The 15,525-nt window shown below is 39.9% G+C and overlaps 1 non-coding gene and 1 pseudogene across 1 annotated transcript; both read right to left on the reverse strand.

Annotated features, from left to right (window-relative positions):
- LOC735678 (beta-glucuronidase-like) overlaps positions 1–15,525 on the reverse strand; it is a 469,528-nt pseudogene that overhangs the window by 339,890 nt on the left and 114,113 nt on the right.
- TRNAM-CAU (transfer RNA methionine (anticodon CAU)) lies at positions 12,038–12,110 on the reverse strand. The gene has a single exon. It is a non-coding gene; the product is annotated as a tRNA-Met (tRNA).

Consider the following 15,525-nt stretch of genomic DNA (forward strand, 5'->3'; position numbering starts at 1 on the left):
GGCTCCACTAAGAGCAGATCTTCTCATTGATGGCCCAGGGCAAGAGTGCAGTGGGTACTTATTCTCTGTGAGGAGGGAGGAGAAAAGGGAACAAGGAGAAAGTCACAAAGGGAAAACTCTGGTGTTGCCAAAATGTCAAGTTTCACATATTCCGAGACGGAAAATGACATGTCCCACAGAAGGACCCTGCCCAGCTAATGTGTCACAGATATCTCAGGATGCTTAAATGATTTTTTTAAAAGAAAAGAGATGGCATTGTCACTTGTTTCTTGTAGCTGAGGCTGTGGGATGATGCAGATTTCTGGAAGGCAAAGAGCTCCTGCTTTTTCCACACCCAGGGACTTTCAGGAATGAGGCCAGGGTGCTGAGCACTACACCAGGAAATCCCTGGAGAGTGTTTTTCTTACTTACATCTGAGACATGTGTTGTCTTCTTGCTAAGGTGTGTCATGTAAAAGTTACATATCCAACTGCATGGCAGAACAATAATAACAAAAAAATGCAGATAAGAGGCATAAAGAATAAGAGACAAAGATCATATCAGAGTGAAAGAATAAAGAAAACACATTCAGCAATGCAGAGAAAGAGTGGACACAGGGTGGAGAAAACCTAGGGTAGGTATAGGGTGGAATGTTTGTAGGAATTCCTGTGTAAAGAAATATGCCTGTTCAATTTAAGTGGCGTGTGTGTGTGTGTGTGTGTGTGTGTGTGTGTGTAAAATATACACGGAGGGAAGTAGTGATTGAAAAGCCTGGATGCTTGGAGATATGTTGGGAGAATATTATAAAAGCTAAAGACTCACTGAAAAAATTCCAGGTAGAAAAGCAGCATTTTAGGGAAAAGTTTTTAGTTTTAAATGTCAAAGAACTTGAAAATGGAAAAACTGGATCTGGGGAGAAAGAGAAAGAAGTCATAAAGATATTAAAGGATTGAGATTTATCCACATTGACTGTGTCAGTTCCTGAGGTGAACAGCATGAGTCTTTCTGCAGCTTCAATCCCCTTCACACTTCATGGTGAAGAAAACATCCTCCATGAACATCATAGCATGGATAAAGAAGGAGGTGAGTGAAACAGAAGAAAAAGATTCTGCAGAGTTTATGCAGGAAGGATCTACAGTATTTGTCAAGACATTGGGTGGAGAGATTTGAGGGAGAGGAGACAAAGGCACTGGCAAGTCTTGAGCCCGGTGTGGCAGACACAGAAGAGATTTTGAATTCATATCTGATCGATGCAAGAATAAATCCACTCATTTATCTGTATTTGGTAAATGAATGAATGTTACATGAGTGAGCTGGTGTGAAGAAAACAGATGATGAGACTATGTGCTAGACTAAAGCAAGAGCTTGTGATTTTTTCATTGAGAAAGAAGTCTGCTTTTCATATCTGGTTTCCCTCTTTAAAGTTATGTGATCTAAGGAAAATGGTTTAACTGCTCTGAGCTTCAGTGTCATCTGTAACACTAGGGTAATAATACTGGGGGAAGCTGAAAAACTATATCGACCAACTTACATAAAAATTAATAAATAGTCAGTATAGTTTCTAGCACATAGAGCTGAAAAATTCTTGAACGTGGAGTATTGTTCACCTTTAAGGAAAATGTTCTGAAGGTCTAAGGAGAGAGATCAGTGCAGTTTTGTTGCCATTGGCTGATTTGCTCATTTGTTTTGTAGCAATGAGCTTCTGTGATGATAAAAATGAAATAAAGTTTAAAAAGTAAAATAGATGGTGGAGAAACACAATAGGGATGCATAGTAAGGTAGGATTTTCTAGGCAAAATGGATTTGTACAAAAGAATGTAGTAGTAAAGGATTTGTGCCTGATTCTTGTTGTATTATTTTTGAATCTCATTTAGCCTGTATTCTAATTCCCCAATTGTTGTGATCCTTCTCCCAACAAGATTATTTCTTTGCACCGTGAACATTCTGGTGAGATTCTCTGCTTAACCGTCTTGACCACGTGAGCACTCATCTTTGTACTGAGACCCTGATATATGCCCAAATGATGCCCTTCCATAGTGGCGCTTCTTGCTTTGCCCAAAGAGCATTCAATTTTTCAAGCCATTTAGGGGTCTTTCCTCACCCGGGGTCTATATGAAACCTTAGAGGGAAGCCTGTTCTCTCCAGGAAGAGAATCCTGGTGAGTTCTAACCTCAACCTGTAAATCCACTAAGCAAGTTCCTACTGAACACGTATGATGCAAGCTCAATCCAAGAGGCCAGGAAGAAGGCAACCAAAGCAGTAGGTAATGCTTACTGAGCAGTTCCTATTGCCCAGATCCATCTCTAGGTGCTGAGATCCAGCCAGAGAATCCTAGAGTCCTCATTTCCCATGTAAAGAAAGACTATTGGAAGAAAGGGAAGCTAAATGATATCTTCAAGGTGACAACTTCCCTGATTCTTCTCCTGAAAAGTGAATGTGTCACCTCCACACTGCCGAGTCCTTTACTGCCTAATGACTCCCTCCCAGTAGATAACATCACATGACTTCTTGTTTATTTTTCTTTTTTGCTTCTGTCTCTTTCTCCCCACTCCCCCAACATTGACGTAGTATCACAAAGGTGAGAATATCTGTATTTTATTCACTGCGAATTGCTATACCCAAAACAGTCTCTTAACAAGATATGTGTTGAGAACTATCTGTTGGACGATTAAAAGAATAAAAGACTTTACCCACCCCACCCCATAATTATGTTTGGATGACCTTCAGAGCAGGCAATTGGAAGAGAAATTTCCCCTGCCTCCCCTGTCAGCTAGAGAGGTAGACATATGACATAGCTTGCAGTTTCTGGTGTAATTTATGTGCCTTCACCACGCCTTGTACTCAAGCGACTGAGAAGCCAAAAGAAGGAAAAAATAAATAAAGACAGACAGAGAAAGGAAAGGAAAGAAGGAAGGAAGGAAGGAAGAAAAGAAGGAAGGAAAGAAGGAAAAAGGAAGAAAGGAAAGAAGGAAGGAAGGAAGAAAGAAAGAAAGAAAGAAAGAAAGAAAGAAAGAAAGAAAGAAAGAAAGAAAAGAAAAGAAAACTCACTTTTAAAATTTAAGCTAATATTTGGTATGTCTTGAAATCATTATCTCATAGCATTTGTGTTCCATTATTTATCACACCTATTTCATTTCTCTTAATGGAAATAGCGGCATAAGCTGTGCCTTGTCTCATGGTCAAACTCAGGACCTTCAGAATATGAGATTGACAGGTGGCCTGCTGCTCTAAGAGAGCAACTGTTCCTAAGAGGTGACATCCAGATTATTAAATCTCATTGCCCACGCACTGCTGCTTTATCAATTCCTAGCTTTTAAAAACACAATCAATGCTACTTGGAAATCACTCCTTATCAGTCAATGCTGCACTGGAAGAATTCCCCACTCAGGACAGGTGGAGTCCACCCGTTTCCAGTATTCACATAATTATAGGACCTTCTGGCTTGAGGGACCAGACACAATTGTACCTGTCTTGCTGCTTTTTTTCCTCTTGTGGCCCAGTCATCTAGCTTTTCCCTTCTTCAGAGATCTTAGTCACTCTTCCTTTCCGTAGTCTCCTTTGTTGATAAGAAACAGAGGTAGTGCTCAATTCATGATAGTTCATTGAGTGACCAACTGAATGAAGGAAGGAAGAAATAGCCTTCCAAGGTGTCTGCCATTCATACTACTCTTACTGTGTATCTACACTTGCATCTCTATGACTGGAGACATTCACTCAACAAAAAATACAAACTAAACTTTTAATCATATCCTCCCTGTTTTTCCTCATATTTTTGTGCCATGAATTATACTAGGAGACTTAGGGAGTTTACTTGATGTAGTCTGATTGACTTTTGCCAACAAAATTATGCCTTAGTATGCACTTTTTAGAAGTAATAGAGAATCAGATAGGCTAAGTGCGTTTTTGTTGCTGTTGTTTGTTGTTTGTTTGTTCTGTGAGACGGAGTCTTGCTCTGTCTCCCAGTCTGGAGTGCAGTGGCCCGATCTGGGCTCACTGCAAGCTCCGTCTGCCAGGTTCAGGCCATTCTCCTGCCTCAGCCTCCCGAGTAGCTGGGACTACAGGCACCCGCCACCATGCCCGGCTAATTTTTTTGTATTTTTTCAGTAGAGACGGGGTTTCACCGTGTTAGCCAGAATGGTCTCTATCTCTTGACCTCCTGATCCGCCCGCCTTGGCCTCCCAAAGTGCTGGGATTACAGGCGTGAGCCACCGTGCCCGGTCAAGTGTTTTTTTTTGTTTTGTTTTTTGTTTTTTTTTTAAGGTGCCAAAGCTGCTAAGTGGGAAAGCCCGAATTGAGAAGCAGATATTTTTAGATTTTGCATGTGATCTTTTTCCCTCTGCTCCAGCTCACGGTTATTCTGCCCATTCTTTTGCACTTTAGCTCATTCACTCATACACCAAATATCTAATTCCAGACCTCCTCTTTACTTACCTTTTGGGCTTAACTTTTTGAAAATTTTTTTTAAAAACTTTTTTTGAGTTGGAGTCTCACTCTGTTGCCCAGGCTGCAGTGTAGTGGCACAATCTTGGCTCACTGCAACCTCTGCCTCCTGGGTTCAAGTGATTCTTCTGCCTCAGCCTCCCGAGTAGCTAGGACTACAGGTACCCCGCTAATTTTTGAATTTTTAGTAGAGACGGGGTTCCACCACATTGGCCAGGCTGGTCTCAAACTCCTGACCTCAGGTGATCCGCCTGCCTTGGTCTCCCAAAGTGCTGGGATTACAGGTGCGAGCCACTGTGCCCGGCCTGGGCTTAACTTTCATCTTTTATTTTATTTCATTTCATTTCATTTCATTTTAAGACAAGGTGTCACTTTACTGCCAGGGCACTGGTGTGATCTCTGTTCACTGCAACCTCCGCCTCCCGGGTTCCAGTGATGCTCCCACCTCAGCCTCCTGAGTAGCTGGAACTACAGATGCATACCACCACGCCCGGCTAATTTTTGTTTTTTTTTGTAGAGACAGGATTTCACTGGGTTGCCCAGGCTGGTCTCAAAGTCCTGGCGTCAAGGGATCTGCCCACCTCGGCCTCCCAAAGTGCTGGGATTACAGAAATGAGCCACCACGTCTGGCCTTGGGCTTACTTGAAAAGTAAGCCTTCAAACACCACATTCAATGATTTGCCAAATAATGAACATTATTCTTGCACAACTCTTTTGAATCTATCAATTACTTTCCACTCATTTAGTACATATTCACTGGGGAGATGCTCTGTGCCAGACACTGTAGTAGGATCAGGTAATTCAGAGGAAGTATAGACACCCTAGACCTCAAAAGAAGACAAGATAAATATAGATGAGGGAAGATCCACCTCCAGATTCACCATTTTCAGTCTTTCTGTCATTTCCAGCTAAATAATGCCTTCAAAACTCTTTCAAAATAACTAAGTCACTATTTCAAACTCTTTCAATAATAGCACCCTTCTATATGATGGACCACTCTTAATTTCCTGGTTATAACATGATCTTACTTTTCTTTTAATTTTTGTCTTTGCTTTCTGGCTAAATTTTTATTTTGCGTTATGAAGTTGATCAGATCCATTGGTGGATGGTGTGGTTCAGTTCTCCAATATGTTGGCTGATTTGTTGTCTACTAAGTCTACCAATGACTGAGAGAGGAGTTTTAGTGTCTTCAACTAAAATTGGATATTTCTATTTTTACCTGGCTTATCTAATTTTGTTTATGAGTTTTGAAAATCTGTGTCCTCATATACATTTGGAACAGTATTCCCTGGAGAATGGACAATCGTAATTATTTAGCAGCCTTCATTATTCCTGAAAAGTTTCTCTGCTTTCAAATCTACTTTGTCTGATTTTAATGTATACAGCACAGCTGTCTTTGATTAATGCTTGCATGAGGTATCTTTCCCACTCTTTTCCTTCAATCTGCTATATAACTTTTATTCTGATATATAAGTGTATTGCAGGTGGCTTTCTTACAGTCAGCATATTTACTTTTAATACATTCTGATGATCTCTAGTTTTTAATTAAGGATTTAGATCATTTACATGTAATGTTAATATAGATAAGTTTTTAGATAGATCTATTTAATAATGTATTAACCTTTGTTCCCTTTGTTTTAATTCTTCTATGTTCCTCTGTCTATCTTGTTTTGGTTTATTTCAATCTGGTTAGTAAGTGGTCTAGGGATTACCATATACATATATAACTTTTCACAGTATACTTAGAATCAATATTTTACCATTCAAGTTGAATATAGAAACTTCATCAAGAGTTAGGCCCATTACACTTACCCTTTTATCTTATCTATGTAGTACATCTCGATACAATGACAAGTGCTTCTGATAAAGTTACAATTTTGGCTTTCAATCATCAAACATACCTTAAGGAACTCAAGAGAAGAAGAACAGTCTGTTATGTCTACCCAGACATTTTCTATTTCTGCTTTCGTGCCTTCATTGACGATGTTCTAAGTTTCCTTCTGGTATCACTTTTCTTATCTCAAATCTTTGCTAATTCTTTTCCAGCATTCTTGCTAAGAATGAGAATGTATTGACTTACCTTCCAATGAGAATGCATTTATTTGCCTTTATGTCTGAAAGATACTTTTGCTCCACATAGCATTCTGGGTTGATAGGTCTTTTTCTTTTGTTACTTACTGAATATTATGACATTTTTTTCTGGCCGCTATGGTTCCTGATGAGAAATCTACACTCATTCATATGGTAGTTTCTTTTTCATTTTCCTTTGACTGCTTTCAAGATTGTTTTGTACTTTCGTCGTTTTCAGCAGTTTGATTATGATATGTCTTGAAATGGGTTGGGTTTCTTTGGGTTTATCCTGCTTGACCTTTGCTGAACTTTAAAAACCTGGTTTATATCTTTTGACAAATTTGATACATTTTCAGCCATTAATTCTTCAAAGTTTTATCCCACAAAGACCTCTTTGTCCTCTTCTTTTCAGATTACAATAATGTGAATGTTAGATTTGCTATGTTTTAATTTGTCCCTGAGCCTCTGTTCATTTACAGAAATACTCCTTTCTCTCTATAGCTCAGATTATGTAGGTATTCTTGTTCTGTTTTCAAGTTCGTTGACTTTTTCTTAGTCATCTGCATTCTGTTATTGAGATCATCCAGTTAAGCTTTTTATTTCCCCTAAGAGTTTTGGTTAATACATTTTTTTAAATTCTTAAGCTTAAAATTGGTGTTTATATATTCCAGATATTTGCTGAGACTTTCCAACTTTCCATTCACTTCACGAATGTTATCCCCTAATTCTAGGAGCATTGTTATCATAACTGCTCTACTGTATGCGTCAGATGATTTTGACATCTGTGTCCTCTCAGTATTGTTATTCGAGGAGTCTCTTTGCCATGTGAATGAAGATCTCCCTGTTTTTTTCATAATGCCGAAGATTTTGGGGCTTGTAACCTGGACTTCTTTGGATTATGTGATGAGACACTGTGTTTTGTTGAAATCTTGAGAATAATATTGCTATTTTTGTTTTTGCAGGCACAAAATTGCCTTGTATTCAAGTTCCAAGTACCAACCAGCCTTCCACGTGTTGTTGTTTCAAAGATAACTCTATTTGCAAAGCCTTTACGCTACTGTTCAGAGATTTCCGGAGTGTGTGCAACTTCAGTGAGGACTGGAAAGTGGGCCATTGCGCAGTTCAGCTCTCAGGCTCTTTGTAGGTAAGTTGTTTGGGATTAGAGCCACTTATTCACAGCTGGCAGGTGTGTCCGCAAGCTCATGAACAACTTTATGGGTTTGCTTTCTACAGTATCTGTCCAGGCACATTCTAGTTACTTGACACATCCTGGTTTCAGTCCCCTGAGCGGAAAGCCGAGGCTGTGTTTACCCAGGTGGCTCTGCCCTGCACGTTTCACGATTGTCTGACGTTTAGGACCAAGCTGCAAGCAGAAACAGGGAGAAAAGAGCAGTTGTACATGTCCCTTGGTTTCACAGCTCCTTGAAGAAACAGCAAATGAATTACACAGTAGATCTACACTATACTGAATGCCAGGAGGGAGCCGTCACCAGCCCTGTATTGTTGCTGCTCCTATGTCTTGAACCAAAGCAGCATCCTGCTCTCAGACACTAACTTGGGTTTGGATACTTGAGTGTTTGGAGACCCAAGGTCCAAATAATAAAGCTTGGAGAATGTGGGCGTCGATCCCACTGCCTCTTGCATGCTAAGCAAGCGCTCTACCGCTTGAGCTAATTCCCCACGTCAGGGGAGCTTTATTGATCCTTAGTGGGTGTCCTGGAACACAGGGGATTTCAGGGCCTTCAGCGGGAAAGCAGGGCTCTACTAAGAGCAGATCTTCTCACTGATGGCCCAGGGCAAGGTGCAGTGGCTACTCATTCTCTGCAAAGAAGGAGGAGAAAGGGAACAAGGAGAAAGTCACAAAGGGAAAACTCGTGCTGCCAAAATGTCAAGTTTAGGGTATTCCGGGACAGAAAAAGGCACATCCCAGCAAAGGAGGACATGTCTAGACCTGCCCAGCTAAAGTGTCAGAGATTTTTAAAAAATGATTAAATGATTAAAAATGATTAAATGATTTTATGTGTGTGTGTGTGTGTGTGTGTGTGTGTTGTGTGTGTGTGTTTATAAAAGTGGGATGGAATTATCACTTTTCCTTGTAGCTGAGACTGTCTGGGGGTTGTGAGATGGTCCAGATTTCTGGAAGGCAAGAAGCTCCTGCTGTTTTCGTAACTAGGCCATTCCACCAATGAGGCCAGCGTGCTGACCACTCCCCTAGGAAACCCCTGGAGAGTGCTTCTTTCACTTACATCTGAGATATGAGTTGCCTCCTTGCTAAGGTGTGTCATGTACAAGTTACATGTCCAACTATATCTCAGAACAACAACAACAAAATTACAGAGCAGAGCCATAAAGAATAAGAGACAAGATCATATCAGAGTGTAAGAATATGTAAAACACGGTGTAAGAATCAAAATTGAGCTATGCAGAGAAGGAGTGTACATATGGTGGAGAAAACCGGGCTGTTTGTAGGAATTCGTGTGTAAAGAAATAAACCTGTTCAATTTAAGTGGAGTGTGTGTGTGTGTGTCTGTGTGTGTGAAATACACATGGAGGGAAGCAGTGATTGAAAAGCCTGGCCACTTGGAGATATATTGGGAGAGTTTTATGAAAAATCCCATGACTAACTGAAAATATCCCAGGCAGAATGCTTAAATAATTAAAGCAACATGTTAGAGAAAGGTGTTTAGTTTTGAATGTCAGAGCTTGAACATGAGAAAACAAGAACTGGGGAGAAAGGGAAAGAAGTCATAAAGATATTAAAGGATTGAGGTTTACCCACATTTATCACGTCAGCACCTGAGGTGGACAGCAGAAGTCTTTCTGCAGCGCTAGTGCCCACGACACTTCATGCTGCAGAACACATCCTCCATAAACACTGTAGCATGAATGATGACAGAGGTGAAAGAAAAGGAAGAAAAGATTCTGGTGATGTTGTGCAGGAAGGATCTACTTTATTTGTCAAGATATTGGGTGGAAAGATTTGAGGGAGAGGAGACAAAGACACTGGGAAGTCTTGAGCCTAGAGTGGTAGACACAAAAGAGATTCTGAATTAATAGCCGATTAATGAATCCACTCATTTATTTGTATTTGTTATGTGAATGAATGTTACATGAATGACCTGGTGTGGAGAAAACAGATGGCGAGACAATGTGCTAGGGTAAAGCAAGAGCTCAAGTTTTTTTGTTTTTGTTTTTTAATTTAGACAGAAATCTGCTTTTCATATCTGGTTTTCCTGTTTAAAGCTACGTGATTTGAGGAAAATGGTTTAACTCCTCTGAGCTTTACTGTCATCTACAAAATTTAGATAATGTTACTGAGGGAAGCTGAAAAGTCATATCAACCAACTTATATAAAGAATAATAAACATTCAGTTCCATTTCTAATGCATACTGCTGAAAAGTCCTTGTATGTGGAATATTGTTCACCTTAAGGAATCTGCTCTCAAGAGCTGATGAGGGACTATTTAAGTGCAGTTCTGTTGTCACTGGCTGTTGTGCTCATTTAGTTGGAACCAGCAAGTCTCTGTGAACATAAAAATAAAATAAAGTTTGTGGAGGAATAGAATACAAACACATAGTAAGGTGAGATTTGCACAACAGAATATAGTAAAGATTTGTGCCTGATTCTTTTTGCATTCTCTTTGAATCATTTTTAGCCTTTATTCTAAGTCCCCAATTATGGTTATCCTTCTCCCAACAAGATTGTTTCTCTTCACCACGGATATTCTGATGAGGCTCTCTGCTTAACCATCTAGACCTCCTGAACACTCTGTTTGTCCTGATAACCTGATTTATGCTCAAATGATGCTCTTCCACAGCAGGGCTTCCTGCTTTGCCCAAAGAGCATTCAATTTCTGAAGCCATTTAGGGCTGTTTCCTCACCCAGTATCTATGTGAAACCTTAGAGGGAAGCCTATTCTTTCCAAGAAGAGAACCCTGCTGGGTTCTACCCTCAATCTGTAAATCCACTGGGGTAACTGGGATTAGCTCAGATTAGCAACTGGGGTTAGCTCAGCTACTCCAGAGCTTGCTCTCTGGGAACGGATGCTGCTGCTACTTCCCATAAAGGCTGACTAAAAAGAGGTATCTGCAGGCAGGAGAAAGCGCTATGGCAGTTGCTGGAAGATTGCTTCTGACCATTGGCTTTCTCTCTGACCTGATGGGAGAAGGGTGACAAAAATTGGAGACTTGAAAAACAGGCCAAAAAAAAAAAAAAAAAAAAATCAAAGGAATTTTAAAAGAACCATGCACAAATTCTTAATTAGATTCTTTTATCCAAATCCATTTTGTCTGGAAAATTATACCTTAGTATGTATCTGTATTCTATTCCTCCATAATCTATTTTATTTTATTTTATTATTTTATTTTATTTTAATGTTCACAAGAAGCTGGATGCTAGCTACCAAATGAGCAAATCAGCTACGACAACAGAACTGCACTAAAGTCTCCCATCAGATATTGATATAGTCAAGACCCTCATGAGTGCCTATGATACAAATTCAGTGTGAGAGGCCAGCTTTCCACAGGGAGAAGGCAACCAAAGCAGTAGCTAATACTGAGCAGTTCCTATTGCCCAGATCCATCTCTAGGTGCTGAGATCCAGCCAGAGAATCCCACAGTCCTCATTTTTCATATGAAGAAACATGTGAGGGATTGACAACCCCAGTCCTCATGTATCATCAGTTTTCCAAGGAAGCCAACTAGCCTTCTGGGCAAAAAGCTCTCCTAACCCCCAGTTGCCTTGATAGGTAAAAGTACTCTTATGACAGTGTTAGAAAAACATGGACACAAGTGTTTCAGCAAGATGGCTAGAAGAAGGCAAGACTAAAGTTGTCAAGGTGACAGAGTCCCTGATTGTCCTCCTGAAAGCTGAATGTGCCACCTCCACATTCCCAAACCCTTTACTGCCTAGCGATTCCCTCACAGTAGACATCGTCACATCACGTCTTACATATTTTTGATTGTTTCCTGTCTGTTTCTCCCCACTCCTCCCAAGTATGATGTAGTTTTGCAATAGTAGGAATATTTGTGCTGAATAAACTTTCACCCCACTCCTCCCAAGTATGATGTAGTTTCGCAATAGTAGGAATATTTGTGCTGAATACACTTTCACCCCACTCCTCCCAAGTAGGATGTAGTTTCACAGAGGTAGGAATGTTTGCGTTGTATTCACTCTTGACCCCAGTCTCTTAACAAGATATGTGTTGAAGAAATATTTGTTGGATGATTAAAAGAATAAATGACTTCACCCATCCACCCAATAATTAGTGTGAGGTGACCCTGAGAGCGGGAAGTTGGAAGAGAAATTTCTCCTGCTTCCTGTGTCAGCTAGAAAGACCAATTATATGACATAGCTTGCAGTTTCTGGTGTAATCTACTCTTCTGTTTTCACCACTCATTTTACTCAAACCACTGGAAAGTCGAAAAAACAAGAAAACCTAAGTCATGTTTCCATTTTCTACAAATATTGGGTCAGTCTTCAAATCCTTATCTGCTAGAGCATTTGCGTTCCGATATTTAGTGTATCCAACTTCTTTGGCAAAAGCGATGCCCTCTCTGAGGCTTGAACTCAGGACCTTCAGGTTATGAGACTGACGCGCTGCCAGCTGCACTAAGAGGGCTTGCAGTTGAGTTTGGGCAACATCCATTTTGTTGAAGTGTATTTCCCACCTACGTTACGGTTTCAGCTTTCAAAAACTACAATCAATCCTACTTGAAAATTACTCTGTATCAATCAACGCTGCACTAGGAAGATTCCATACCCACGACCAGAGGAGTCTACGCCTTTCCAGTATTTCATAGGACCGTCTGGGTTCTGCGTTACCAGGATCAATTGTACCTGTCTTTTGCTGCTCTTTTTCCCTTTTCCTTCCCTCAGAAACCTTAGTCACTCTTACACTTTCCATGGTCTCCTCTGTTGAAAAGAGACAGGAGGTTCTGAGTTCATGATAGTTCACTGACCACCTGGATAAATGAATGAAGAAATAGCCATCAAACCTGTCTCTTGATCATACTACTGTCTTCCTTCATATCTCCACTTGCATCTACATGACTGAAGACATTGCCGCTACAAAAAAACACAAAATACTTATAATGGCACCCTCTTTGTTTTTTACCCCTTTGTTTTTTCTTGTGTGCTATTAAGTATACTACCAGATTTCTTGCGTTTACGTAGTCCAATTGAATTTCGCTAACAAAACGATGTATCCTAATGTACACTTTCTAGATGTAATGGAGGCTCAGATAATTATTGTTTCTAAGGTGCCAGAGATGCTAGGTGGCAAAGCCTGAACTGACAAGCACATTTATTTTAGATTCCAAAAGGTGAGTCTTTTCTCTGCTCCTGCTCATTATCTCTCTGCCTGTTTTTCTCCACAGTAGTCCATTCATTCATATACCACATATCTAATTCTCAACCTCCTCCTGGGCCTAGATTTCCAAGTCAACTTTCACTCATTGTCCTCCTTCAAACACCACATTCAGTGATTTGCAAAATACTGAACATTATTCTTGCAGGTCTCCTCTGAATCCGTCAGTTCCTTTCTACTCATTCAGTACATATTTGCTGGAGAGATGCTCTGTGCCAGACACTGTAGTAGGCCCAGGAATTTCAGGAGACATTTGGCCAGCCCAGACCTCAAGAAAAAGCAGGATACATATGGACAAGGAAAGATTCACTTACAGATTCGCCGTTATCAGTCTTCCTGCTATTTAAGTAACTGTTTCAGAAATATCAGTTTCAATAATGTCACTTTTCTGCACTCTGACCATTCGTGATTTCCTACTTATAATATGATCTTGCTTTTCTTTGATTTTTTTGGCTCGGCTTTCTACATAAATTGTGATTTTGCTTTATAAAGTCTATTAGATCCATTGGTGGATGCTGTTGTCCTATTCTCTAAAATGTTTGCTGATTTGTTCTCTCCTGAATCTATCAATTACTGAGAGAGGAGTGTTAATGTCTGCAACTGTAATTGGATTTTTCTATTTTCTTTCTGGTTTATCCATTTTGTTCATAAGTTTTGAAGCTCTGTGGCCAGAAACAGACATATTTAGGACAGTTGTGTCCCTTCGGTGAATAGACGCGTTATAATTATATAACATCTGTCTTTCTATCTGAGGGCCTCATCTCGTGTTAGGCAAGTGAGTGAGATAACCTCTATACTACACTGAGGAAACCCTCAGACTTCCTAAATCTAAGATAGATATATCTAAGATGTTCAAGGTATGTATATATCTTAGATTTCTAAGATATATAGGATATATTTATGTTAGATTTATATATATATACACACATACTTATATTCAAGTCTTTTAAAGTTACATCATATAGAACTCACATATTCACATCACATAAGAAAACAGCAAAAATCACAAAAGTATTACAGACAAGAACCATGGGGATTAAAAGATCAGCTTGTAGTAAAGGGATAAATATGAACCTTGAAGGATGCAGATGAGGAAGAATGCACATGAGTTTGAAGGAACAGGCATAGATGTAGGAATTCCTGTGTGAGGAAACATGCCTGTTCACTTGGGATGTGTAGTGCACAAGTGCATGTGTGCCTGCTTGTGTGTGTGCCTGTTTATAAAATGAAAGGAAGTAGTGATTGAAATGCCTGTGCACATGGAGATAATGATTGGGAAAACATTGAGACTTAAGAACCCTTGAAAAAATTCCAGACAGCTTACATAACCAAGTTAACATTCAAGAAAAAGGTGTTTAGTGTTGGATGTCAAAGAGCTTGGGAACAGGAAGACTGTAATTGAAGAGAAATGGAAAGAAGTTATAAATAGATTAAAGAATTGAGGTTTATTCACATTTATTCCGTCAGCTTCTGAAGTGAACAGCATGAGTCTTTCCGTAGCTCCAGTGCCCATTATTCTTTGTGGTGCAGACTACGTCCTCCATAAAGGTGGTAGAATGGGCAAGAGAAACATGAGTGAAAGGTAAGAAAAACATTCTGGAGAGGCTGTGCAGGAAAGATCTATGGTATTTGTCAAGACATTGGTGTAAACATTTGAGGGAGAAGTCTTGAAACTGTGGCACACAAGAGATCCTGAATTAATGTCTGATGAATGGAGCAATAAATCTAGACATTTCTAAGTATTTGTCAAATGAATAGAAGGATGAACAGATGAGCTGGTGTGGAGAAAAACAGATGATGAGACTATGTGCTAAATTAAAGAATGAACAAGAGTTTGTGTTTTCTTATTGTGGTAAAATATACTTAACCCATTTTACATTTAAAATTCTAAGTGTTCAATTTAGTGGCATTAAGTACATTTACAATGTGAGCAACTATCACCACTACCCATTTCCAGAAGTTTCTCAGCATCCCAAACAGCAACTCTGTACCCACTAAACAATAACTCCACATTTCCCTCTCCCCAACAACCTCTCTTCTTTCTGTCTACATGAATTTGCCTATTCAAGATGTCTAAAGTAGAATCACAAAACATGTTTTTAAATTGGGAAAAAATAAGCTTTCTGTATTTGGTTTTGCTCCTTACAGCTACATATTCGCAACTCAGGGGTGCACTCGGTGAGTTGACAAACCACTTGTGGGTTTGCTTTCCACACTCTCAGCAGGACTTTCCGGTGACTTGGAACTCCACTTTGCAGCGCCCTGACCAGAAAGAAAGCTGGAGTTTTACTCATCCTGCTCTGCCCTGCATTTTCCAGAGCTGTGCTGCATTTTGGCATTTTGGGTCAAGCTGCAGGAAGGAGAGAAAAGGAACAATTGGGTATATCCCACCCTCTTGGGATCTCTTCTTTCCTCTGAATAAAGAGAAAACAACTTAGAAAATGGGTACTGTCCACTGAACGTTTTAGGGGCTATTATTAGCACTGTTTCTTTATGCCCATAGGTCTTTTACCAGTGAAGCATTCAAGATGGCTGGTACTTCCTCGTTTTCTTCGACAGGTGACTAATGAAGCCGTTCTCCACGTTGTACTGTATGGACATGCGGCCCTAAGTGACAACATCGATCCCACTACCTCTCACATGCTAAGCGAGTACTCTACCACTTGAG

Source organism: Pan troglodytes, chromosome 5 (assembly GCF_028858775.2).
Source record: "Pan troglodytes isolate AG18354 chromosome 5, NHGRI_mPanTro3-v2.0_pri, whole genome shotgun sequence".
Taxonomy (NCBI): domain Eukaryota; kingdom Metazoa; phylum Chordata; class Mammalia; order Primates; family Hominidae; genus Pan; species Pan troglodytes.